Genomic DNA, 24,296 nt, shown 5'->3' with positions numbered 1-24,296 from the left:
TACTATGGGCCAGGAGGTAAAGGGTAAAGCACGGAAGCAGAGATGATCAGCAAGAAGGCCCAAAAGAGGCTCTGCAAGCTGGGAAAGAGCATTCAGAAGTTTCTGGAAGAGACTATGTTGTGATTAATGAAATCCAAGCTTAACAGAATAACATGAGACTAAATTTGAAATGACCTCATACTTCTGAACATTTCAGTTTTTGCATCTGAACTTAACTGTGACACCAGTGATGGTGAGAGAGAGGGGGCAAGGTTACGGGATCCAGAGGCATTGTGATAGAAGTTGTGCATCTCATCCCAGGGCTTGAGGGTATTGGTGGGAACTGCTAAAAGACAGTGCAGCCCAGAGGGAAGGGAAATCAGTGATCTGCCCTCCTTTGATCCAGTTGTCCAGCATGGTTTCTTTGAGCCACATCTGCAAGATTATTCACGTTGTATTCCCAAGTCCTGGGCCAGGAGTGGATAGTTCAAATGCCAACAGGAGTAGGTAGGTAATAACATAACATAACATAACATAACATAACATAACATAACATAACATAACATAACATAACATAATGAACGAAGCAGGTCAGACTGGCTCATGGTGCAGGCAAGAGTACATGCTCCGCCTGACGGGACAGCCACTCCCCAGCTCTGGCCAGCTACAAGAATGTAGGCCTAGGTTTTCCAGATCTGGGCTTTCCAGAAAAGCCAGATATCTCAATTTCTTTGTGAAATTTCCTATTACTAGCAACTAACTCATGTTCTTTCAAAAAACCATCAAGCAAGTCAAAGAGAACATATCAAGAGGGAAGGGGGAATGTGATGTCTGGGTTAGTTTGTGACCTTTGCTCTGAACCTCCTTCACAGTACAATGGCAACTTTGGTTAAGGAAGGGATTTAAACACTACATGCTATCTTGAAAGCACGCAAATGTTTGACCCTTGGCCAGCTTTTACAATACTAGGGAAGCTCAAGTGGTAAAAGATTTGGAAATAATGTAGCTCTTCAAAGCCTTGGGGAGAATATTACATACTTTTAAGTAAGCCGAATGTCCAGATATACAAAGAACAAAGTATAGAATTTGGGAAGAAGTGTGGGCCAGAGTCAATGCTTGGAAACACTTGGATGCAATTTACTTTGATTCTAGTAGGAAGCTGCATATGAATAATGGAGAACAAAATCTGGCCCCAGGGGGCAGTTTTATAAAATAATACAGACTCGGCCGGGCGCGGTGGCTCACGCCTGTAATCCCAGCACTTTGGGAGGCCGAGGCGGGCGGATCACGAGGTCAGGAGATCGAGACCATCCTGGCTAACACGGTGAAACCCCGTCTCTACTAAAAATACAAAAAATTAGCTGGGCGTGGTAGCGGGCGCCTGTAGTCCCAGCTACTCGGGAGGCTGAGGCAGGAGAATGGCGTGAACCCGGGAGGCGGAGCTTGCAGTGAGCCGAGATCGCGCCACTGCACTCCAGCCTGGGCGACAGAGCAAGACTCCGTCTCAAAAAAAAAAAATAAAATAAAAAAAAAAATAATACAGACTCAGCATGTGTTGTGGCAGTCACTAAAGAATTGATTAGTTAGGGTTTCTGTGGCTTTGGATAGATTTCCAGGTAAGAAAGATAACACAGTGAAAACAAACAGAATGCTCAAGTGTAGACCCCTAAATGCTCAGAGAAATGAGAGAATGTAGTAAGATTCTTACTGGCTGTACCAGGTTGAATACCCATTCTCCCCACTCCCCCAAATTTATGCACCTGGCGAAACCTGTGAATGTGACTATATTTGGAAATAGGGTCTTTGCTGACATAATCAAGTTAAGATGAGGTCAAACTGGATTAGGGTGGGCCCCAATCCAGTGACTGGTGTCCTCATGAGAAGACAGAAATTTGGATACAGACACAACGAGGGAAGACAACTATGTAAAGACAGCGGCAGATTTGGGAGTTATGCTGCCACAAGCCAAGGAATGCCAAGGACTGTTGGCAAGCACCAGAAGCTACAAAAAGCAAGAAAGTATTCTTCCCTACGGCCTTTGAAGGAAGCATAGCCCTGCTGACACTTTGATTTCAAACTTCTAGCCTCTAGAACTGTGAGAGTATATATTCTTGTTATTATAAATCACCCAATTTGTGGTAATCTGTTATGGCAGTCCTAGGAAACTGTGTCTTTTCAAGACACTTCTGGGGCAGAAGGCTTGCTATGGTGAATTATACAATGACTTACAACTATGTCCCAAATTGGAGCAATATATAGGGTTTAAGAAATAAAGGCACAGGAAGCATACTGTCAACAAGGAGCACCCTTGTTTCAGGAGAGAATAGAAATAAGAAATAATGACTGGTAACCAAAGGGAGAGCAGGCGAACAACTCCACAGGTGATATACAGAGCATTTATCCCAGGGATGAACTAAATTTCATCTTATTTAGGGGAAATTATATATTACAGGTTTTAAAAATTCCTGTGAAAAAACAAATCCTAGAAAATAATAACAAGGCACTTAAGGATATTTACATATTTAAAAACAAGATCAAATATGAATTTATTTATAACTTTATCTTGTATCATATCCAGAAAGTTTACCTTATACAGTATATACTCAAACAACTGGTTTACATGAGGTTGGGGAAGGTACCTTCCACCTTGCCTTTGTAAAATTTTAGAATATACTTATTTTAAAATGTGGTTATAGAAAGAAACACTGCATTAACTTACCCATGGATTCTCAGTGTTAATACTTGCTCCTGAGCTATCTTCATGTCTCAGGCCCTCTTTCCTATACTAGCCTTGAATTGCTAATGTATGCCCAAGAAAATGGAGGACAGACTTCATCAGTTTCACTTAGAGGTTCAGTTAATAAAGCCACAATAATAACACAAATGGTGCCATAAGACCCATCCTCCAACTGGGTGCACTCAGTTCTAGTAGGACATGCACACGGATACACCACTACCATCACCACCACTACTACCCCTCAGACCTTGGAACAAAAGTTCCCCCTGGAATTTTGGTGCAGAGAAGTGAATCTCTCATAACTGTGCCATTCAATAAGAAGGTTATTGCTCTGCATTAGTTTTTGATTCGTTTCTGGACTGTGCCATGTCTGCTCATGCAAAACTCCAATGGAGTGTATCAGTATAGCCCACATATACCATAGTCAATTACATGTCAAGAAAAGCTTGAACTCATTTGCCTATTATAAGTGTGCATCATGGGGTCCTAGTCAGTTCTGAAGGAACTGAACTCTCAGATCACAAATTATGCCCATTAGTAGCCTAAATAACATGTGACAAATAACACATATGACATAATAATATAGATCATTTAAGGGTGAGTTGGTAAATTGCATGTGTTTCTTGCTTGAAATATTTTATATTTATCACGTTTATATTTATGTATAAATACATAAAATATTTTACTAATATACTTCATATTATAAACATATATTTTAATAACACATATTAATAAATATGACATATAAAATATATTACATTAAATTATATACTTATACTATAAAAATATATATAATAAAATGTTTGTTTTTAGAAATATAAGCCATTGGCACTATTCACAATAGCAAAGACTTGGAACCAAGCCAAATGTCCAACAATGATCGACTGGATTAAGAAAATGTGGCACATATACACCATGGAATACTCTGCAGCCATAAAAAAGGATGAGTTCATGTCCTTTGTAGGGACATGGATGAAGCTGAAAACCATCATTCTCAGCAAACTATCGCAAGGACAAAAAACCAAACACTGCATCTTCTCATTCATAGGTGGGAATTGAACAATGAGAACACATGGACATAGGAAGGGGAACATCACACACCAGGGCCTGTTGTGGGGTGGGGGGAGGGGGGAGGGATAGCATTAGGAGATATACCTAATGTTAAATGACGAGTTACTGGGTGCAGCACACCAACATGGCACATGTATACATATGTAACTAACCTGCACATTGTGCACATGTACCCTAAAACTTAAAATATATATATAAAAAAAGAAATATAAGCCATTGGTTTATATTATTAAATTTTGAAATAAAATTATTTACTACTCTTTCAGTCTTCTGGATTAGTCTAATTGCACAGCATATATTGAGGTGGGTGTCCAAATGAGTTTTAAAAACCTGTAACAAAACAGAATGTCGGAAAAAATAAGAAGCTGGACTCACAGAGAAGAATTGTGATCCATTTAAATTTCTGACTTATGGAAAGGGTTTCACTGATCTTAACAACTGTCTTTATAATAAGTATATATTATTCAAATGATGGTTTAAAAATAAATTTATACTAATAAAATATCACTTTTATGTGATTTCTCTATTGAAGGTGGGCATAAGATTGTTTGCAAGAAGAAACTGCTACCTAAAATATGTGAAAATAGTTTGGTAGAGGGCATTATAGAGCTGACTTTTGGATCAAATTCTTGAAGACTCTTCCACAAGGAGCCACTTCCATGCTCCCAAAGAATGTGTCTCACAGAGTTATCTTCTAAAGTTAAAGCCGCTAATTTAACAAAACCTGGGGGGAGGCTGGGTGCGGTGGTTCATGCCTGTAATCCCAGCACTTTGGGAGGTCAAGGTGGGTGGATCACCTGAGGTTCAGGAGTTCGAGACCAGCCTGGCCAACATGGTGAAACCCCATCTGTACTAAAAAGACAAAATTAGCCAGGCAAGGTGGTGCACACCTGTAATCCCAGCTACTTGGGAGGCTGAGGCAGGAGAATCGCTTGAACCTGGGAGGCGGAGGTTGTAGTGAGCAGAGATTGTACCACTGCACTCCAGCCTGGGCAATAGAGCGAGACTCTGTCTCAAAACAAACAAATAAACAAATAAACAAACAAATTGTGGGAATTTACAGAGACGTCTCTAAAAAAACAGAAAATGACTATGATCTAATTTGGATCTTACCATAATCAGATAAGCATTCTATTTTAGCATTAAAACATTTTATAATCAATTTTAAGAGATTTAAAATTTTCATACTGAGCATTTCACATAAATTTAAAAAAGATATGGCTTTCTCTGATATTGCCCAAACTCCCTCTCTGTGTAAGTTCCTGACTCATTAGAGGGCACATTTAAAAATCACTCAGAGTTATAAGGGAGGTTAATATGGCACCACAGTGTCATATTTTTAAGAAGGATTCTTCTTTTTATTTATTGATCTATGAAACTGATCTACCAGAAATGCTGGTAAATAAACAAATTTTAAAAATTTGCCCCCGAACACTACCCCATGATGCCCTTAATAGATTCATTCCACAGGTGAGTCTGTGTGATTAAAAAAGCATGTTCCTTTTCACTTAGGCCACTAGGAAGCTTAGAGCTAAATAGTGATTTACTTCTAATAACTGTAAAGAACCACATAGTATATGGTCCTTTGAACAACTCAGAAGTTAGGGTCACTGACCCTCTGTGCGTTGAAAATCGCATATAACTTTTGACTCCCCCCAAACTTAACTACTAGTAGCTTACTGTTGACCAGAAGCCTTATTGATAAAATAAAAAGTCAATTAACAAGTATTTTGTATGTTGTATATATGTTATAAACAGTAGTCTTACAATAAAGTGAGCTACAGAAAAGAAAATGTTAGAAGACAATCATAAGGAAGAGAAAGTACATTTACTATTCGTTAAGAAAATATATTTACTATTCATTATTCTTCAAGTAGGCTGAGAAGGAGGAGGAAGAAGGGTTGCTCTTGCTGTCTCAGGAATGGCAGAAGTCGACAGAGTTCAAAACCATGTTGTTCAAGGGTCAACTTATTTCTGTTTCTCACTATTATCTCTGGCTTTATATTCTAATCACTTTTATTCCCTCAATGAATTATTTTAATTTTCTGTACTGCATATGTTTTGGAAGTGAGGTATAAATAGATCAATCAATAAAAAGAAGACTCCCTCTTAAAAATATGACACTCTAGTGCCATATTAACCTCCCTTATAATGCTGAGTGATTTTTTAAAAAGCTCTCCCCAAATTAATCCTTCATTGACTTTGGTAAGTTCGGTAAGACCCTAGGGTTTCATAACAAGTTAGAAGAGCAATAGTCTAACCTCTAATCTTTGTTGAGTATGCTCAAACCTCAAAAACAGATGATAAATGAAATAAGAGAATAGTTTATTTGTTACCATGATTTATTGCCACATTTCTATAACGTAGAGAAGATATGTGTTCCCAAAGGTATAACTTCAAATAGTAAGGAGAGAAGGTAAAAGAAAAAACAAGGAAAGAGAACTGTTTGCAATTGTCAGACACAAATTTCTACAGTTTTTTTCCAGTTAAATGCAGACATCGACTTTGTTTCTGGCATAAAAATTTTATGCCCTTTTTTTTTGCTATACTCTTTTATTCATATAAGATGTAATCCATTAGGTTTGAAAATAGACAATTGTGTGTGTGGTAACTTTAATTCCATGACACAAACAAAAGTGCTTTTCCATAACTGTCCAAGTCCATATTTAAGCAATCAGTCTAGGCCATCATATCAACCTTATATAATTCTGCACAACAGATTTTTTTTTAAAGAGTAAAATACAATTTTAGGAGCAGAAAGAAAATGTCCTAGGAGAAAAACCTAGGGCTAGTTAGGAAAATCTGGAATCCCAGTCTTTGTCCATGTACAGGGGCTGAGAAACATAAAACCCACCTGGACTTGATTGCTTCCTTTAGTGAGATGTTAACAGAGTGGAAAAGATTCCTGATTTGGCTTTTATTTTCCCTCTCTAAATGGCAGTCCAAAAAAGTGGTGCAAGAATCACCTGGCACCTCAATTACCATGCTCAGTTTCTCCCCTGACACTGTGTGGTGGGTTGTGTCACAATAACTTTGCACCCACAGATATGGCTTCAGGGTGGGCTCTGACTGAGATGGAGTGAGCTCCGTGTCACAGCTTACCTCGGTTAGCCACAGCTGCAGGGAAGAGCTGGCTCTACTCTTCCTCCTCTTTCCCCAACTCACCCCAAGCAAATGCTTCAAGCAGCTGCCATACTTGAGGGCTGGCAGTGCCGAAGGCTCTGAAGGTCTGGAAAGGGGAGAAATGAGGGGCCTCTGGGACTAAAGCATAACCAAATTAAGGGATAAACAAGTGAGTTAACTTTAAGTCTATTGCTAGTTTTCCTAGTAAAATACAGTGGAAGGATTTGGTCTGGACCTATCTGTCCCCTTCCCTGAGGGCTGTTCAGCAGAGCTGGGGACCTGGTCATTTGTGGGGCAAACAGGGCCAGAATGCAGGAAGACAATGCAAGCACAAGTGGACTTGGATTGTGGCTGTTTGGCCCCTATATGCCAGCTTGCCTGGGACAGTCCCTTACTACTAATTGTGAACCCTTTCACTTTCACAAGCTATGGCCCAGTGTTTCTTAGGAGGGTATATTTACACTATAGGAGGGACAATTCGTTCTTTCATGAGTCTGCTCAACTCACCATAGAAAATTTGCCTACTAAGTGTCAGAAGCTACCTCCATCCTATCATTTTTTGCCCACCCTGTCATTTTGACAACCAAAAATGCCTTCCTTTTTTTTTCAAATGCCTTCTGGGGAGAGCAGTGAGGCCCAGACGCACAGCCACTGAATGCTCTGTCAGTTAAAAGAGGAAGCAGAGGCTAAGAGAGGTGAAATGACTTGATTGAGGCTATAGCTAGACAGTGGCAGGGGCATTGTTTCTTGACTTCACAGTGAGGCTTCCAGAAGGACAAAACTCTACTGTCTCTTGACAGACACCTGCAGTTGAATCACTGTTTGCGGAGGCATAAACTGCAGGGAAAGAATTTACATGTGGTAATACCAGTGTTTTATTTGTGGCCACTTAATCATTCGCAGTCAGTAGCTTTATGACCCTCGCTGGTTTCAGAGGTTATGAATAATAATGGTATTCTTTAAGGAGGACATGATACTTTAGTTTTTTTAAACACATAGAATTTGGAGTTAAGTCATAAAAGCTTTCCAGAAAGGAACAGGAGAGTTGTCATTAATTTTTAAATGCATGAAGCTTAAAGAGGGATTTACAATAATAGCATCAATAAATATGCTTTGGAAGCACCTTTTTTTCTTCTAAAAATGTTTAAAGATATATTGTTCTCAAAAGAAGAAAATAACAACACTTACCTCCGATAGTTTTTACTAGTTTCACTTCCTTAAAAGCATTTAATCCTGAAAATAACCCTAGAAAGGTAGGCAGAGAAAGTATTATACCCATTTTACCAACAAGGAAATTTAGGTTAAAAAACTTCAATGGCTAAACATTTAGCAGTTTTGGACCTTCAAAACCTGAGGACAATACCCTTTACATTTTATCTTGAAAACTCAAGTCAGGAGCACTGTTGATAGTCAATTATTATATTTACTTAAATAACAGCCTCTTTCTCCATGATTTAGGAGGAAATATTTTTTCCCTCTACCTAATTACTCATGGTCATTTGTTCTGGCTACCAACAGTAGTCCTGAACCACGGAAAATAGGAAAACTGGGTTACTTGGCCACTCACCACTCACTGAGCACTTACTATCTATTAGGCCCTGGCTGAGGTACTGAAGATACAAAGGCTAATCAGACCTGGCCTTATCAGGTTTGAAGGGTTCAAAACCATCTTGAGAGCATTTTGAGTATTTTTCTCACTTCTGTCAGCGTTGACTTATTTCTATTACCTGGAGCTGAGATGGCCAAGTGGTTGGTTGTGATTTTGCCCAGGCCAGGTCATTCCCTGTAATGACAACGGGACCCCTCTTTTGCTAACCTCTCTCCTCACAAAAACATCAACAACAACCAATTGTAACAACAACCCCAAATCCTGGGGGGAGTTGGGGAATTCTAGATTTATAATCTCTGTATATACAACAAGCTCTAGAGATAAAACTATGGTCTACCATTTAGGCTACTACTAGTAAACTTAAAAAAAAAAAAGGTTGTTTACTTTCAGTGACAACTTTGAGAAATAGGTGAACAACCTGATACTTTTAACTACATTGCCAAATATAAAAATAATTCTGAAAATTCTGAATTTCCCTTTTTAAGACATGTCTGAGGCATAAGGAGGAGTGGACTATCTAGAATTAGGAATTTTCACAACTCTAAAGAAGTTACTGGATCCAAACGCTGGAATATCCTGGCCCTGATCAGTTTCAAGTATTCAGGATTAGATACATAGGGTTATCAGTGCCCTGGGAAATTTGATGAGCCTGTTATTGAGAATACAGCTATCTAGCTGTGAAGCCTTGGGGGAAAACCAAGCAGTCATCATGTTACAATTCCTCACTATTCTCTTGCCTCTCCATACCCTTTCCTTAAAAAATAAACAAACAAAGCAAGCATGTGGCAAACATATTTCCATTTTTCCACCAAGAATGCAGATGTGACAGCTTCTTCCCCTTCCCTTCTCTCATCCACCCCAGCTCCGCCTCCTCCCCCTTCCCCAGTGACCTCATCCCTGCGCAGAAAGGACACCAGCTGCAGGGAGGGTCAGCCTCCACCAAGTGGGATCATTATCATCTTTAGGAATGCCAAGAAGCCCAGAAGGCCTTGCTGACATGTGCAATGTGTTACAGCTTTCTGTGGTTTCCCCACATTCACAGCAAAGCTGCCGTCTGGAAATGTAAAGGCTTTGCCTTCCTAAAAATAATGTTACCAGAAGAATATTTAGACAGATATTTCTCAACAAATCAATCAGTCACTGCAGCAGCAATAATGAGAACCCACCAAGATGAAGAACCTGGGAGCAGCCTCAGAAATCATTTGGGTCCAAATGTCCCATTTAAGATAAATGAAGTCCCCTGATTTTTCAGGGGGAGAATTATAGGAGGTGTTTGCGAGAGGAGGGATGCCTGGGAATTAAAAATTACAAAAAAAAAAAAAAAAATTCTAACACAGCAGCACAATGAAAGCTAATGGTTTTATCTCGATTTTATACACATATTTTCACAGATTTATGTTCATTCCTTTATTCACTCTTTTCCACTCTCCTCTTTGTCAATTAGTGCTAACTCAGAGAATAAGGCTGTGAGATTTTCCTAGAAATAGTAATAATGGCAATTACCACATATTGAGTGCTTACTATGAGCTAGATACTGTGCTATGTGCTGTACGCATCCCTTTCAACCTCTTTGCACAGCTAGATCATTACTTCCAAGTTATAGATGCAACAACTAAGGCTTCGAGAGGTCATATTCGCAGCTTTAAATATAATCTATAAACTGTTATCCAATTTATATTTCTAGCCTACATCTCTTGTGAGCTCCAGATGTTTTTACAATTACCTGCATACCATCTCCCCTTGGATATATCACAAGCATCTCAGATCAAACATGTTCCAAACTGAGCTTAGGATCTAGTCCTCTCTACGCCCAGGCTAGACTCTCCTCTAAATGTTCTTAACTTCAGGAAACAGCACCTCATATCAGAAAAATGGAAGTCATCAGAGACACTACTATTCTGCAATGTCACCAAAGCAGAGAGCCACTAGTCCTGTCAGCTCTACCTCCTAAATCTGTTTTGGAGCCATTAACCACTCCATTGACTGCCACCATCATCTCTCACCTGAAAAATGGCACCAGCCTTTTTCATATTGGTTTCCTTCTCTCATCTACTGTGTGATGAGGTACAATAATCAGAGCGATTTAAATACAAATCTAGTTTTTACCTCATTAAAAAAATCTTTCAATGGTTACTCATTGCTCTTAGAAAAGACCAAGATTCTTGCCAGTGCCTATAAGGCCCTGTATAATCTGGCTTCACTACCTCTGTATCTTTCTACTTCCCTCTCTTTCACTGGGCTCTAGTCTAGCTTGCCTTTTTTCAGTTCCTCTTCTGTCTCAAGTTTCTTCCTGACTTGGGTTCTTGGAGCAAGCTGTCCTTTAGCCTGTGATGCTCTTGTATACTCTGTTTGGCTAACTCCTACTCATTCTTTGAGCCTCAGCTTACCTATTGTTTCAAAAATAGTTTTCACTGCCCCCCTTGACAGATTACCCCTGTGTTACTTCTTTATACTATGATGTAAATACTTATTTAAATATTTATTTTTCACTGGTTTCCCTAACTAGAATATAAACTTCATTAGGGCAAAGACCATGTCAATCTTGTAAACAACTGCATCCCTTGTGCCCATCACAATGCCTGGCACATAGAAGACGCTCAATCAAAATTTGTTAAATGAATAAACGAGGCAAGTAACTGGCTCAAGGTCACAGGGTTTGAACCCAAATCTCAATGTGTCTTGTTCTAAAGCACATTCCCTTTTAAAATCTTGCAAAGCAGGACAGAGTTTGTCATAGGAATATGGTATATACACCCAATGAACTACTAGCTAGCCTTCAAACAGAAGGAAATTCTGTCCTTCCAACAACATGGATGGAACTGGAGGACATCATGCTAAGTGAAATAAGCTAGGCACAGAAAGACAAGTATGTATGATCTCATTTCTATGTAGAATCTAAAAAGCTGATCTCTATTGCACTGCATAATGACTACAGTTATTCAAAATAACATACTGCATATTTCAAAATTGCTAAAAGGATAGATTTTTAATGTTCTTGTCACAATAAAATAAGTTGGTGAGGTGATGGATATGTTAACTAGCTTGATTGATTCTTTCTATAATGTATACAAGAGATTAAAATATCACATTGTATCCCCTAAATATACACAATTTTTTGTCATTTTGTAAAAAAAGTTTTAAAAAATAAATTCAACATATCATAATCACCTTCCAGGGATGTAAATTTCTCAAGTCTCCATGTCCTTACTGACTCAAATGGATGGCTAGTTAGATGGTTAAAAGGAATAAAGTCTGGGAGTATGGTAGGATGGGGTGGAGCCTGTCTCCCACAGCAAATGAGACATAATAAATACCTACTGGCCTGCAAAAGTAGTCAAAAATAGAGAAGTGAGAGTATGGATGAGGGAAAAGAGACCTTAGAGACTGCTGAGCTGCTATAAGCCTCAAGAAAATGAGATTCAAGAACGAAGGAAACAAATATTTAATATAGCTGAAAAGAACAGAGACAGAGAGACTTTCAAAAGACAAAATATAATCTTTCAAAGGGGAATAAAACTTACTGGACATGATTTTCTGCATATATTTTCTCTTTTCCTTACTTGTATGTACAGAGAGCAGATAAGGCACAACACAGTAAAGAATGAAATACTGGATATGCCTGAAGAAAGCCTCTCTGAGCTTTGAGGACTGGGGAGTACTTCTTGTCAATTTGAGACACAGGATACTTGTCTCAATCATTATAATTCAAAAAACATTTCCTGCTCAGGGGGTCTGTCACTGACCTTCACATTGAGGTAAAGAGAGATGAGCAAAGAAGGCTGTGACCAGCACAGGCTATGTTAGCCCCTTATCCCTCTTGTTCTGCGAATGCAGTCATTTTCTTCCACAAACATGTAGGACTTTACATTTTTCCATGATGAATGTGGACTTGTTACATTTGCCCTAGTTGTCAAGGTCTGGGAACTTTGGCTCTATTCCTCTCCTTCAATCCATTTTTTTCTTGAACTGTCCCAGCTTCCCGTAAGAAGTACTCGATTGTTAGGAACTTTAAAACGTGTATTTCTCATGTTGTTGTCCCTTTGTGTGGAAGAAATGGTTATAGCAACTGGGTTATCAGTTATGTGGCAAAAGAAAAGAAAAAAAACCTGTTCTCTATTCCTCCCTCATGTTCTCCATAAAAGGCAATAAAATTCTTCAGTAAATACAGTATCATCTGGCATGGTTGGAATTGTTCTAATTATGTACTCTGGTTAACAATGTCTGAACCATACATGGATTACCAATTTCCAAAGAATTAAAATAAAATACACTTAGTAATAAAATAATACAAGAGCCTGATATGATTTGTCTCTGATTAGTCAAAAGGTGCACAAAGATCTTGTAGCACCGTGAATCACAGTTTAGAGAATTTTATTACATGATGGTGCTCACAGGCTAGCTGACGAAACATCAGATAACAGATTTCACTGTATCTGGTATTGGCTGGTCACAGAGCCAATTTTTTTTGTTACTGGCTGGTCTTCTTATTAGAATACAAAAAAAAAATCAAGTTTATATTGACATTTATATAATGCAAGATTTCTTGCATTTAGCTATATCTGAGCTGAAATAAAACTAAGCTCTGTGACTGGATCATTCTGTTTGTTTAAGAGGAATCTTACGAGCTTGTGGGCTTTAAAAAATTTCAGTGGCTATTGTTTTCATCTACTGCCACAATTTTTGCCATTTGTAGATCCTTTAATATGTAATAATGACTACATTTAAAGGCCAAATTCCAGAATTTCTATTAATATGACAATGTTTTAGGGATGGATTACGATCCAGAGCTTATGGCAAAATAAAGAGAAAGGGGAGCAGAAGGGGGCATACATGAAATAAAAAGGGACTCAGATCATATAGCTGAAGAAAGAGGAAGGAATGGCAATGGTCCCTGTTCTCACTGTTCCTGAGGTGCAGCCTGTGCCTTTCTATCCTAGTTTTCAGCTGTCATTATTTTTAAAAATCAAATTGTAGTTGGGGTCAGCATGTGATATACTTTCATGTTGAAAGAAGAAAAAGGTGAGATAAATCAAGGCACAACATGAGTTATCCTTTCTCCTGAATTTTACTGTTTAAAAGATCTCTGGTAGGTCTAAAACCATGCTACATAGACATAAAATACCTCCATTTCACTCATAGCCAGGATATCTGCACTTATCCCCCTTCCCCAAACCAAATACATACAAGTAATTCTATTTTCTTGGTAAGGCAATTGTTGATTAATGAATCATCTTTCCTGTAATTTTTATTTTTATTTTTTTTGTAGCCTTAGTTTGGCTAAGTTCCCTGGCATTCCTGTTGAAGTATGTAATGGAAAATTTGACCTCACATTCTTTGCTTTTTTGTAACATCACAAAACACTGATATAACAGGGCTACTAAAAAGTAGCTTGGAGATGAAGGGATGCACATAAAGAAAAAGCTCAGTGTGGAAAGGAACAAAGATGCAGTAAATCATGTGGAAGGTAAATATTTAGCTTCACAGACCTGAAGTTACATTCATCTTCAAGTGCTTACAGCTTAGGATGTCATAGAGTTTCCATCATAATTTTGCTTTTCTAAAGAGATTACAAACCAGCCATAAAAAGTCATTCTCAAAATTAACTTGGAACACAGGTAGGCCATTTTGTAGATCCCATAGCTTGTTTGAAAAATGGTGATTTAGGGTGGGGCAGGCAGAAGAAAGGTGTCAGGAAGTGATTTCTTGCATTTAGCTATATCTGAGCTTAAATAAAACTTTGGCAGTCACCCTTCTGTGATCACATCCAACTGTCTAAGGAAAATGTAACAGGTCATACAGAGTCAACTTTGGTTAACTGTAAAGCGTGGGATTTGGCAGCAAAGACATACTTCAGGACAGATTTTTCAGCAAAATTCATAGTGGAATACATGAACTCGTTATAAAAACCTTTTTCTTTTTAAAATGAGACTCTCTTCCCTAAGGCAAAGAAACTATTTTTTCAAATGCATAATCCAGGCTCAAGGGACATCTACCCAGCCACTGACAAAGTTTCTCCCTTTGCAGCCCTAATGATCCTACAACCTGAGAAAATGTCAACTTGGCTGTGATGGGAAAAGAGTCCCACATGGCTCCCAGCACCACCCTCTCAAAATGTCACAACCTCTTGGCATAGGACATCCTGTTCAGCCTGTAATAGTCATTCAAATGAAGTGTTTCATGATAACAACATTGGCTTATGTGTGTATTGTCAACCAAGACCGTCCTAAAGGCTGTCAGAATGCATATATAAGGGCCTGTTCAGTCTATTAATCATCTAGATGTGCTGAAAAAAGGAAGGGGGAAAAAGCAGATGCAGAGAAGTCTGTACAAATCACTACTAGTTACTCAGGCTGCTGGGAAAATGTGCAGATGTTTCTTGATGCTACCTAAACTGTTTCTAAAACCACTGTCACATCTGTGTACTCATCTATATTAAAATGGAATGCTATTATCTGGAACTATACAAATGATTCTTGGGGAGAGAACTTTAATATACTGTTTATGGCCTGGATAAATAGTATTTATTTGAATAATTAATACTTTTTTTAAAAGAGGGAGTTAGATGAGAATTATGCAAATGAAATATGCAAATAAGCCACAAGAGAGAACTCTTTGTTTAATCTTACGTTGTAAGTGATAAGAGATGGTTACCTGTTCCAGAGATTGTCTTAGGTTCCTACTTCTCACTGACTTTTGTGGGTGCAGGAAGAAAAAAAAATATTCAGACAGCTTGGATTGATTCATGTATCCAATTATAAAATGCAGGTAGATAGATCAAGAAAGTTGTTAACTATGAGGCCAGGCACGGTGGCTCGTGCCTGTAATCCCAGCATTTTGGAAGGCCGAGGTGGGCGGATGATGAGGTCAAGAGATCGAGACCATCCTGGCTAACACAGTGAAACCCCATCTCTACTAAAAATACAAAAAATTAGCCGGGCGTGGTGGCGGGCGTCTGTAGTCCCAGCTACTCGGGAGGCTGAGGCAGGAGAATGGTGTGAACCTGGGAGGCGGAGGTTGCAGTGAGCCGAGATCATGCCACTGCACTCCAGCCTGGGCAACAGAACAAGACTCCATCTCAAAAAAAAAAAAAAAGAAGAAAGTCATTAACTGTGAAGAAAACCACTGGGGGGAATTACCACATGCCATTTAATATCTAATTTAAGGGAAGCACTGAGATCTTGGATGAAAAATTACTTGGTGATATACTGAAATATCAACTCTAGGGACGATGCTTTTCTAGATTCTTCTGGATTCCTAAAAATTTCCTAGATCTTATTTGGTATCTGGCTTTTCCAAGGTACTCCTGGTATCCCGCATATTATAAGACTGAATCTTACACTATCTAATTTGAAATAAATTTTACTATTTTCCTTTCCATTAGGTATTAAACCAAGTTGGTATTTTTGTAGAACTCCACTGAAATCTTTATACTGTGAAATCTTTATACTACATACTGTGAAATATAATCATAGATTATATTTCATCTGCTCTTTGATATTCCTGTAGCAGGTGAGTCTTGGCTGTACTTCTTATGTACTTCACAGGCTGTACTACTGTGACCAAGAACACTTAGAAAAGGTTGCTCAGTTTTTTGAGGTCAAGTTAATAAGTAAAGCAGACTAACTGAATTAGATAAAATGCATAATGGTTTTCACCACTACAGTGAAAGGTCTGGGAATGTCTCTGTGTTTGATGAAGTATTATTAGATGATGATAATTTCAATACCAATACAACACTGGTGAAAGCATAATTTCCTATTCTTTTTATAAGCATTAAATTTAGGAGTTTTTCCAACATCTGTTATTGCTGAATTAATGCAAAATTATTGTCTCCCAACACAAAATTCTTATTTCCTTAGGCAAGCAATATTGTGTGTGCATTTTTCAAAGATGTTTTATACATATGCAAACATGTACGTTCATTCTTTCTTCTTTTTATTACATGCAAAAGGTAGCATACGATATAGACAATATGTTCTGTACTGTGCTTTTTGGACTTAACAATACATCTGGGAGATCCTGCTGTATCAGTACATAAGGAGCAGCTGGGCACCGTGGCTTGGCACCTGTAATCTCAGCTACTTGGGAGGCTGAGGTGGGAGGATCGCTTGAGCCCAGGAGTTTGAGGCTACTATGTAGGACATGGACTGAGATCGTGTCCTTTAAAAAGAAACAAACAAACAAAACCCATAAATAGCTTTCCAGTTTTTGTTATGGAAGCATAGTATTGGATAAATGAATAATCCTATTTACTTCCAGTCCCTACAAAAGTACATTTAGGTTATTTCCAATCTTTTGCAATTACAATGTTTGTTAATTTTGAAATTAAACCGAACAGTCGATAAGAAACTACAACTGACTGAGTAGTATTGCCTGTTTCCGCTCCCTACTTGAATTCTCTATAAGCAAAAAAATGGTGAAAAAAGGAATAATTTGGCTAATCAGCTTTTGGATAATTCAATATCTTATTTTTCTATCTGTTGCCAGTTAAGCAATTTTTTTTGGATGGGCTCAAAATAATAGACTCATTACTTCATTATTTTTCTTATTATTTCTGTAAGAGTTATATTTTGATGAGAAGAAAAGAGAGACCGGGCGTGGTGGCTCACGCCTGTAATCACAGCACTTTGGGAGGCCAGGGCAGTTGATCACCTGAAGTCAGGAGTTCAAGATCAGCCTGGCCAGTATGGTGAAACCCTGTCTCTACTAAAAATACAAAAATTAGCTGGACATGGTGGCAGGTGCCTGTAATCCCAGCTACTCGGGAGGCTGAGGCAAGGAGAATTGCTTGAACCCAGGAGGCAGAGGTTGCAGTGAGCCGAGATTGTGCCACTGCACTCCACCTGGGCGACAGAGCGAGATTTGAGACTCTGTTTCCCAAAAAAAAAAAAAAAAAGAAAAGCGCTTAAAAAGGAAAACCTAAGCGATTCAGAGCCAGTTAGTGTGGCTGTAAAGCTACTCAGGTAATTGTGAGGAAGAAATTAGTAGAGCTTTAGTTTTTTAAAGGTCTTAATCTGTACTGGAGGTCAATTTATCATCACTGTCATTTTCCTCAAAAACATTTAAACATTCACTTATACACAGCTTTATGCAATGAGCTTCCCAAAGCAAGCAAGATGCATAGAGAAACTTATCAGGACAGAGCTAAAACAAATGTAGGTGTGCCTCAATTTACAGAAGGGGATGTGGGACACTATTTCTATGTTATTTATACATTTTATGATTTGAACATAAAGATTGCTAAAAGGATTTCTGTAGCAACTTTGTTGGGAGACAAAAATTTTGTATTCCTCAGTTTATCTTAGGGTATGATTTTCAGATTTCTATATGTTGCGCTGGCTTTATTTAAAGTGAAGATAACAATGTGCGTGTGTGTATGTGTCTGTTTGCTTTGTTTTAATCTTTTGTTAAATTTTAAAATAACTTCAAACTTAAAAGTTGCAAGAATACTACAAAAATCTTTTACCCTTCACCCATATTCACCAGTTATTAAAATTTTTTACCACTTTTGCATTTTATTCTCTTTCTACATATACACACATTTGTTTTTCTAAACCATCTGAGTAAGTTGCAGACATCATGTCCCTTTGCCTCTAAATATTACAATGTATTTTCCTAAGAATAAAGAAATTCACTTACTCCACAATGATCAAAATCAGGAAATGTATATAAACACAACATTATGTTTCATCCCCACATTTTATTCAAATTTTACCAATTGTCCCAATACTGTTCTGTTTGCATTTCCTCCCCCGATCCAGGATCCAAATGAAAGAACCCACACATTTAGTTTTTATGTCTCTTTGGTTTCTTTTAATCTGAAATGGCTCAGCTTTATTTATGTGTTTCAGGATACTAACATTTTTGAAGAGTATCTTTTAGTTTAGGTTTGTCTGATATTTCCTTAATATTAAATTAATTATGCATATTTGGGGCAGGAATACCACAGAAATAACGTATCTTTCTCACTGTGTAATATCAAGAAGCACAAGATGTCAATTTCTTCTACTATTGATGATGGTAACTTTGATCACTTGGTTAAAGTGTCACTACCAGGCTTCTCTACTCCAAAACTACCATTTCCCATGATTATTAATAAGTAATTTGTGGAAAATTCTTTGAGATATGTAAATATCCTGTTCCTCACTGAACTTTTAAAAAATTGTTTCAGCAGCCATTGATACTTCTTAACTATTTGCAACTATGATGGCTGCAAAATGGTGGTTTTCTAATCTATATTTCTTCTACATTTATTAGTAGGCATTCTACTGTAAAGAATAACTTTTCTTTCTTACACATGTAGTATCTACCTATTATCACCATGAACAAACTCATGAATTCTTATTTTATTCAATGGGTCACCTTCCATTTTATAATTATTTCGCTCTTCAGGTTGTTTCAGATTAGGCCAGTGGCAGTCCTTTCAAGCCAACTCTGGTGTCCTTTGGACATGTCCTCATCATTTTTTGAGACTTCCTAACATCGTGGCATGAAAAGATGTTCCAGGCTCATCTTTTTTTTTCCTCCAACAGCCCTGCAGTCAGCTACTTCTCCAAGAAGGCTTTGTTCCTCTTAGTGGGAAATGAGATGTAGAAGCTTTATGTGTTGCATGTGTTCATTGCTACAAGGTGTCATTGATTCTAGACCTTTTTAGTTGACAGAGCTAGGAAATTTTTCATGCCTTAGAAGACCTTCCTAAAAGTGGATTTAGGAACTACTACACCATAATTCCTTTTATATTAAGTTTATGCAATGTGTAGAGATGGTACAGGGGTTTTTAGTTTTGGGTTCTATGTTACAATGGACTTATAATTACACTGACTACTAGTAAACATTATTATCCCAGAAGAATCTGATGAGATCCCTGAGAATAAGGACTATGTCTCATTCATCTTTTTATCCTCAGAGCCCAACAAAGTTCAAATCACATAATAGACAATCCATAGAAATTACATGTATGTGATTTGCTTCCAAAGAATCCAATGTGGGGGAAAGGAATAAAGATGTAACAGAGTTGGCCATGAGTTGATGACTGCTATAGCTCGTGATGAGCACATGGGGATTCTTTCTTTTCCATTTCTCTCTACATTTGAATTTTTCTATTATAATAAAATAAATTTAAAGGTAATCAAGAAATACCCCTATATCAGAATGATAAAAGTTTCTGCCTCTTCTATGGTTCAATTTCTTTAACAGTTTGGTGGGGTGAAAAAGGTCAAAGTGTTTGATTACCGGGAACCAGAGAGCATTAAAAAATTCAAGTAAATAATTCAGCTGTGTGCAGTGTCTCACGCCTGTAATCGCAGCACTTTGGGAGGCTGAGGCGGGTGGATCAGGAGTTCGAGACCAGCCTGGCCAACATGGTGAAACCCTGTCTCTACTAAAAATACCAAATTAGCTGGGCGTGGTGGCATGCGCCTGTAGTCCCAGCTACTCCGGAGGCTGAGGCAGGAGAATTGCTTGAACCCAGGAGGCGGGGGTTGCAGTGAGCCAAGATTGTGCCATTGAACTCCAGCCTGGGTGACAGAGTGAGACTGTGTCTCAAATAATAATAATACTAATAATTTAAGGAGGAATATGCGCACAGCATGGACATTCATTTATGAATTTAATTGTTTAAAATACATTTGGTTCAAGGGACTTGAAAATGTAGATGGCTTTCATCATCAAATTGCTAATAATCCTAGAAAGCACAAACTTGAACCACATACAATTTGGATAACAATTTCGAATATACATTTATGATAACACATCAACCCTAAAAAATAACATAAGATAAACAGGTCTTCAAGCTATCTGGAGAGAACCCCCTAGCATTTTGCTGACTACATGGAGATAGCAAAATGGCTTTTTTCTTGACATCCCAAGTTGTTTTTTGATACTTAAACAACTGATAGTCAAAACATTAAAATAGGAAAGTGGACTACTGCAGTGATTGAGATATTCTACTGAGAAAAAACACCACAAACAAATATATTCGTATGTATATACCGTTTACTGATCAGAGTGGATATTCTCCTAAGGCTGCATATTTCATAGAAAGTCTAGGTTTAAAGCATGCCCCTCCTTCCCATTAGGAAAACTGACACTAATATTCTTTATCAACATTATTTCAAGCAGGTGTACTTTGAACTCTGAGGGTTCCCCATCATAAATCTAAACTCACTGTCTTACCTAAATACTAGACATTTGCTATCAGATTAAAAGTGTCTGCTTAGTTTTACTGATAAGGAAGCATGTTTAAATGACCAAAAGCAGCCAATTCAGATGGAATTTGAGGCCCCAAATAATTTCCTCTATTATTTAGGCAACACAAAGAACCTTTTGGATTACTGGAATGAAGTGGCTACCTTTTAACCAATGTTGATTCAAAAAGTGCATTCCTTACTAAAGCCAGTGTGAAAATGCTAGTGAATTCTTTCCATTACATCTGGCCATAATCAGAATGCTAACATTCTGCAGCCTGCACATTGTAAATAAATACAGACCAAATAACTTCTTACTGCTGCCATGAGTGTACATTTTCTCCAGACAATAAGTGGTACATTAGCACATATTTGTCCCCTGGCTGCAGCTTTTTCCCCCCATTCTGAGTTCCTGGATATACTTTTGAGACAGTCTAGAAAAACCAGTCTTGTGCTACACAGAGATCAGGAACTTTCCCCACAATGGAATTTAGTGTCCATAATCACCAACATCCAGTCTTGTCAATTTCAATGGATGATGATGCAAATTACTTCTTTTCTTAAGTGTATTAACGGGTCACTAATGTAAGCAAAATAACGCATGGCAGGTTGAATAATAGCACCATGTTTCTTCAATCAAATAACCATACTGTGTGTCTGGTTGTGGTTTCAAAGAAATCTGGATTAAATAATATGATTCATATATAAAAAGGCTGGCTAAGAACTGGATTTTGGTACTGCTCAGTTATACATAAAACAGTCACTTTTGTACTAGATGTTCACTTAGGAAAATAATATTGTTTCCTCTGAGACAGGTATACTGGATACTTGACCTCTAAATCCTAAAAACAATTCATGGAAAGAATAAAATTTAGAGGAGCAAGAACAGGGCTGAGTCACCACATATTCTCAATATATCAGGTTTTTTTTTAAAATTCAATTCTGAATTGTCAAAGAGGCACTTTCTGAACTTATTAAGCTTTTTAATTTCCTACTGACCATTTAAAAAGCTCCCGTCCTAATATCTGCTTTTCAGGCTACTTTCCAGGGTAAGAATTTAAGAGTGCAGTTGAGGGGCAGTACATGATTTGGTGCAGGCAAGTTAACACAGAGTCCAACTTTAAGAATCCTGGTCTTGAAGACAGTGTTTGCTTAAGTTTTACAATGTTACAAACATTAGTCAAGACCTTCAAGAAGATAACACAAAGCTCTAGGAGCTGTGATTTTCAAAGGGGATTTGGGAATGAGGGTTTGATGGAAGCCTTCCAGAGCTGCAGCTGCCGAGCTTGTGGGTTTTCCATTGGCTGCCACTCGATAGAGGTGAGGCAGGAGGAAGAATTCTTTGAGGGCAAGTTCAGACAGTGAATAGTTCAAGGATGCAGCCTGCCTGGAAATTGCAAGCAGTCAATGGACACATAAACCACAAATGTTACAAGGCACAATTAGTTTGATTTTTTCTAAGGTTTTAAGGGGCCAAAATAATTCCATTACCATACAGTAACCACAGAGTAAAATTAGTATTTATAAAGTAACGCTATCCAGCAATATAGTTGAAGATAGTTTTCCTGAATTCTTTTTTTTTTTTTTTTGGTTACCATGTCTCATCAATGGTAACAGTAGAGTGGAAACCACACTAACTTTCATGTGAGGGGGATATGGATTGCAATTTGGCCCTGGTACTTGGTGTTTGTGTGACTGAACTTCAGCATCATTTTCAACAGGAGAATAATACCTACCTTGCAGGCTTGTTGCAGGGAATAAATGTAATAATGTATGTTAGGTGGCAGCAAATAGTAGCAGCTCAAAAAATAATTATGTTATCATTGTCATAAGTGTCATAATTAATGGTCCTTTGTTACACACAACTGCATTACCATTTACGCAATTGTTATAAGTGAGTTACCTACAAAGCAACAAAAGCTGTATTCAACTGCCCATAAATTATTCATACTATTTTAAAAAATGTTTCTTTATGGTTTTACATTTACAGGTTCTTTTTATTTTAAAGTTCATCAATATAGCCTATATGTCAAAAAATAGAGATTTTTATGTGTTCTTGTGATACAAAATGCATTTTCTGTGAGCTTTACAATGTTATGAATCAGTTTTTGCGAAAGGGGAATTCGGCTAGCTGTCTCCTCTCTGCCTCAGACAGACTTCACAATGATTCACAGATAAAAGAAACCACCAGCTGCCATTCCGAATAAAATGTTCTGTTGGCTCTGCATACCTTATGGCAAGCTCTAAGTCACATGTCCTCTTCTTATTTCCACTTTTCTTCTCTAAAGCCAGCTATAACCTGCATTTCACAAATCTTAAGAGAGTAAATCAAAATAACCAATCTGGAATTTGACCTAGTACCAACTAAGATTACCTAAAACAGAATCAAGGGCCAAGGCATCCATCTGCTCTCTCTGAAAGAGGCATACATAATAATTTCCTCTACCACATTTAAATAATTGTCTTTCAAGTATCATATTTTTCTCCATGTTTTAACACCTACAATCTTCCTCATGTTTCATTATTTATGCCCATAGGGCAGGGGTTAGCAAACTATGGCTAATGGGCTAGACCTGGTCTGTAGCCTGTCTTTATATAATCTGAAAGCATAATTTTTACATTTTTAAACAGCTGAAAAAATTAAAAATTAGGATTTTTCATGATGCATGAAAAATACATAAAATTCAAATTTAACTGTCCAAAATATAGTTTTATGGAAACACAGCCATGCTCATTAATTTATGTATTGTCTTTGGCTGATTTTGACCTAGTTTAGTAGTTACTACACAGACCATATGGCCAGCAAGGCCTAAAATATTTCCTATTTTTGCTTTTACAAAAAAGTCTGTTGACACTGCCCTAGTGGGGTGTTTCCCTTGGGAGAAAGTGAGGTAAATAAACGTAAAATACAAGGTCCTCCCTCCCTGTCTTTGCCTTCTTGTCGTAGATCCTCAGCCTTAGAAGGAAAATTGGCTTAGCTTGACTTTTCCTTGAGGGGAGAGAATGGGTTAGTTAAAAAAAAAGAACACAGGAGGAGCCAAGGGATGCGGGTCTCAGGTCTTGTTTGGGTGTTGGGTTTTTATGCTCAGTTTGGACAATTACTTTTCTAGTTCTGTAACGTGGCTTCTTCCTTGTTGCGCTCTGAATTTCCTTTATATTTGAAAAAAGGAATCCTTCACTCACTTACTAGATCACCATGATGATAATGTGAACCCTACCATCAACTCCTTCCTCACCCCACTTCCCAAATCAATCCAGGATGAGTGGAAACGAGGGTAACAGGAACTTTGGAAACATTTCTATTGGACTGCTAGACGAAAGTTTAAAACCTACTGTTTTAAACCTATGGAGATAGGCCTCCATTGTGACCACATAACTAATACAATGAATAGCTCATCCTGCTTTCCACTGGAGAATGGGGTACTTTGGGCATATGAGACTGAATCACTTGTTTTCTGGAAATTCTCTATTATAAATATGACATTTAAGTACATAGTCTAAAAATGCTGATGTCTAGGAAAATATGTTCTAAATTATAGCAGAAAAAAATAGAATCTGACAGCTGGACAAAGGAATAAAGGCAGAATGGGCA

At 37.8% G+C, this 24,296-nt stretch overlaps 2 protein-coding genes across 11 annotated transcripts in view; one reads left to right on the top strand and one right to left on the bottom strand.

The window, feature by feature from the left end:
• Positions 1-24,296, bottom strand: part of CMSS1 (cms1 ribosomal small subunit homolog) — a 361,500-nt gene that overhangs the window by 123,278 nt on the left and 213,926 nt on the right. For 2 of the 10 annotated variants that reach the window (XM_063806054.1, XM_063806055.1), the window contains exons 1-2: positions 8,099-8,150; positions 6,890-7,016 (exon numbers count right to left, since the gene is read on the bottom strand). The exons of 7 other annotated variants lie outside the window; for them this stretch is intronic. The gene's annotated coding sequence lies outside the window, so the exon portion shown is untranslated. Of the gene's footprint in view, positions 1-6,889; positions 8,156-24,296 lie in introns of those variants that run through there. One more of the 10 variants, XM_063806056.1, reaches the window with a different exon arrangement.
• Positions 1-24,296, top strand: part of FILIP1L (filamin A interacting protein 1 like) — a 287,583-nt gene that overhangs the window by 59,188 nt on the left and 204,099 nt on the right. The window lies entirely within an intron of this gene.

The sequence above is a fragment of the Pan troglodytes genome, chromosome 2, assembly GCF_028858775.2.
Source record: "Pan troglodytes isolate AG18354 chromosome 2, NHGRI_mPanTro3-v2.0_pri, whole genome shotgun sequence".
Classification (NCBI taxonomy): domain Eukaryota; kingdom Metazoa; phylum Chordata; class Mammalia; order Primates; family Hominidae; genus Pan; species Pan troglodytes.
The sequence above is the reverse complement of the archived record's forward strand: the minus strand, read 5'-3'. Positions and strand labels throughout refer to the sequence as shown.